We start from the raw sequence: 4171 nt of genomic DNA on the forward strand, positions 1-4171 counted from the left end.
AGCTGGTCTCTCCCGTACTATTATCATGATAGTCAATAATTCTCATGAGATCTGATGAGTTTATTGGGGTTTCTGCTTTTGCTTCTCTCTCATTTTCTCCTGGCACCACTATGTAAGAAGTACCTTTTGCCTCCTGCCATGAGTCTGAGGCCTCCCCAGCCATGTGGAGCTATAAGTCCAATTAAACCTCTTTTTCTTCCCAGTCTCAGGTATGTTTTTATCAGCAGTGTGAAAACGGTCTAATACATCCCTCTTCAGATCACTGTGACGATTCAGCCAAACATTATCCTAAAAAAAATAAGTTAAAAGTCTTGCTTAAATATGACAAGCTTATAAAAATCAACAGAAACATTATATTAGAATTTCTAAAGTAATTTCCATTGAAATCAAGAATAAGAAAAACTGCTGCTTTCCCCAGTGTTAGTCAACATTATTTAAAATGTTTAGCTAATTAAACTGAAAAAAAAAAAATTGGTATGTATATTGTACAAAAAAGGTAAAATTGCATATTTTTGTATATAATAGAGAACAGAGAAAATCTAAGATTTTAATAAGATAAATACTACAATAAATAATAAAATATGATATGTCAAATATATATATATGTCAAATATATATATACAGCACATAAAAATTAGCCTTTCTCAGTAGGAAGAATAACTAGTCATGGATGTAAATTTATTTTTTAAATAACACATAAAAGCATTATATATTGCTTAGGAATACATATAAAACCATTATCTATTATTTAGAAATGCAAAAATACATTTAAAAAATGTTTAAATGTTTGGGAATTATAAACACTGGCTTCTAGACACTAGTCACATATCTAGAAAGGGGGAAGATGAAAGAATGTCATCACATTCAATAAATATGTCAAAATGTTAAAATCTAGTAAGTATGAGATGAGGGTGCATGTTGCCCGGAATATTATTTTTTATATTTCTCTGTATATTTGAAATATTTAATAACACAATTTTAAATTTGAAATATCTTCTTTAAAATCATGGTAAGGCCAGGAGTGGTGGCTCATGCCTGCAATCCCAGCACTTTGGGAGGTTGTGGTGGATGGCTCACCTTAGGTTAGACGTTCGAGACCAGCTTGACCAATATGGTGAAACCCATCTCTACTGAAACTATAAAAATTAGCCAGGCGTGGTGGCATGCACCTATAGTCCCAGCTACTTGGGAGGCTGAGGCAGAAGAATTGCTTGAACTTGAGAGGCGGAGGTTGCAGTAAGTCGAGATTGTACCACTGCACTGCAGCCTGGCAACAGAGCAAGACTCCATCTCAAAAATAAATAAATAAATAAATAAATGTCTGGGTGCGGTGGCTCACGCCTGTAATACCAGCACTTTGGGAGTTCTAGGCAGGCGGATCACGAGTCAGGAGATTGGGACCATCCTGGCTAACACAGTGAAACCCCATCTCTACTGAAAATACAAAAAAAATTAGCCAGACATGGTGGCGGGCGCCTGTAGTCCCAGCTACTTGGGAGGCTGAGGCAGGAGAATGGCCGTGAACCTGGGAGGTGGAGCTTGCATTGAGCCAAGATTGTGTCACTGCACTCCAGCCTGGGTGACTCCATCTCAAGAAAAAAAATAAAAATAGAAAATAAAAATAAAAATCATGATTAAAAACAACAATAGGCCGGGTGCGGTGACTCACACCTATAATCCTAGCACTTTGGGAGGCCAAGGCCGGTGGATTGCCTGAGCTCAGGAGTTTGAAACCAGCCTGGGCAACATGGTGAAACCCTGTCTCTACTAAAATACAAAAACAAAACAAAACATGAAAACAACAACAATAATGGCTAAGAACGTTTGTATATTAAGTAATTTTTAAAGACAGAAAACAAGATCTAAGCAAGTGGAGAGACATGCTGGTACTCCAGAAAGGATAGTGTTAATGTTAATTCCTAGAAAAATTAATGTATAACTATGATGCAATTCCCACTAGAATCACATTGAATTATGTCTTGGTCCATTTTGGCCACTGTAACAAAATACTATAGATTGGATAGCTACTAAACAACATAAATTGACTTTTCCTAGTTTTGAAGACTAGGAAGTCCAAGATCAAGGCACAGGCAGTTCAGTGTCTGGTGAGAGCCCATTTCGTTGTTTATTTATGGTGCTTTTTTGTTATGCCCTCAGCGGGGGAAGGGACAAGCAAGCTCCCTTGGGCCTCTTTTATAAAGGGACTAATCCTGTTTATGGGAGCTCTGCCCTGACATCCTAGCTACCTCCCAAAAGCTCTACCTTTTAATACTGTCACCTTGGGGGATAGGATTTCAACATAGGAATTTGGGGAGGGCACGACCATTCAAACCATAGCAAGTCATTTTACAAAAGTACATGAAATGAACGTAAAGTTCAAATGAAAAAATAAATGAATAGGCAAGAAAACTATGAAAATAAAAAATAGAAACAGGGAGAATTGCCCTACCAAATATTAACCTATATGATAAAGTCAGTATAATCAAAACAACATTAAAAGATGAATAAAAATGTATCCATGGATCAGAAATTGATCCCAAAATCAATGTAAGTGTATATAAGTATATATATATACTTATATTAGTATATATAATATGTAGTATATATAGTATATATAATATATAAAAGTATATATTATATGTAAGTATAATATTATATATAAGTAACTATATATAGTATATATAATATATAGTATATATAAGTATATATAATACATATAAGTATATATAATATATGTAAGTATATATGTAAGTATATATAAGAACATAAAATATACAACATAAAGTATATATAAGGACAAAAAATATAAAAAATATTCAGTGGGAAAAGGTTAATTTTTTAAATATAAGCTGGCTATCAATCTGGAAGAAAACACGATCTCATGCCATTCATAAAAATAAGGTTCTGATGGTTTAGAAATTTAAATATAAGGAATAAAGAATATGAACATGGAATGCACAGAAGAGAAACATGTGTTTTATAATATTATGACAATACACTCAATGTCATTAGAACTCAGGAATAAGTGAACTGAATACTTTGTGGTTTTACCAATAACTTGGAATATGATGTAGTTTTTAAAAATATTGATCCAGAGTCTCACTTATTGAGACAGAGAGATGAAAAAACCACATTGCTTAAGTGTGATTTTTTTTAATCAATCATAAAACATACTATACTTAAATATACCAATTTTTATAGGTCTGTACAAGCATAAGGAAAGATATGGACCAAGGGACATCGAGCTGTTACTATTGCTTGTTTTTGGGGTGAGGATGGAAGGGACTGAAAGAAGATTATTAACGTTATTCTTATATATATATATATGTATATATTTTACTTTTTAAAATAAGTAGACTTGCTGATATAATTTAAAAATAATAATTTTAAATATTTAGGCATATTGAGAAAAGAAAACCAAAGAGGCTTTGCAGACGCCCCCGCCGTCGGGAGCCCGGTACTATCAGCCGTGGCTAACCCCACTGTGTTCTTTGACATCGCCATCGACGGCGAACCCTTGGGCCATGTCTCCTTCAAGCTGTTTGCAGACAAGTTTCCAAAGACAGCAGAAAACTTTCATGCTCTGAGCACTGGAAAGATAGGATTTGGTTATAAGGGTTCTTGCTTTCACAGAATTATTCCAGGGTTTATGTGTCGGGTGGTGACTTCACATGCCATAATGGCACTGGTGGCAAGTCCATCTTCGGGGAGAAATTTGATGATGAGAACTTCATCCTAAAGCCTACAGGTCCTGGCATCTTATCCATGGCAAATGCTGGATCCAACACAAATGGTTCCCAGTCTTTCGTCTGCACTGTCAAGACTGAGTGGTTGGTTGGCAAGCATGTGGTCTTTGGCAAGGTGAAAGAAGGTATGAATATTGTGGAGGCCATGGAGCGCTTTGGGTCCAGGAATGGCAAGACCAGGAAGAAGATCACCATTGCTGACTGTGGACAACTCTAATAAATTTGACTTAGGTTTTATCTTAACCACTAGACCATTCCTTCTGTAGCTCAGGAGAGCACCCTCCACCCCATTTGCTCACAGTATCCTAGAATCTTTGTGCTCTTGCTGCAGTTCCCTTCCATGTCTAGCTGGATTGCAGAGTTGAGTTTATGATTATGAAATAAAAACTAAATAACAACAACAAAAAAAAGAAAAACAAAGGAAA

General features: G+C 35.4%; 1 pseudogene; it reads left to right on the forward strand.

Moving 5' to 3' along the window:
* Positions 1-881: 881 nt before the first annotated feature.
* Positions 882-4019, forward strand: LOC141407369 (peptidyl-prolyl cis-trans isomerase A-like; annotated as a pseudogene).
* Positions 4020-4171: the final 152 nt, after the last annotated feature.

Source organism: Macaca fascicularis, chromosome 7 (assembly GCF_037993035.2).
Source record: "Macaca fascicularis isolate 582-1 chromosome 7, T2T-MFA8v1.1".
Taxonomy (NCBI): domain Eukaryota; kingdom Metazoa; phylum Chordata; class Mammalia; order Primates; family Cercopithecidae; genus Macaca; species Macaca fascicularis.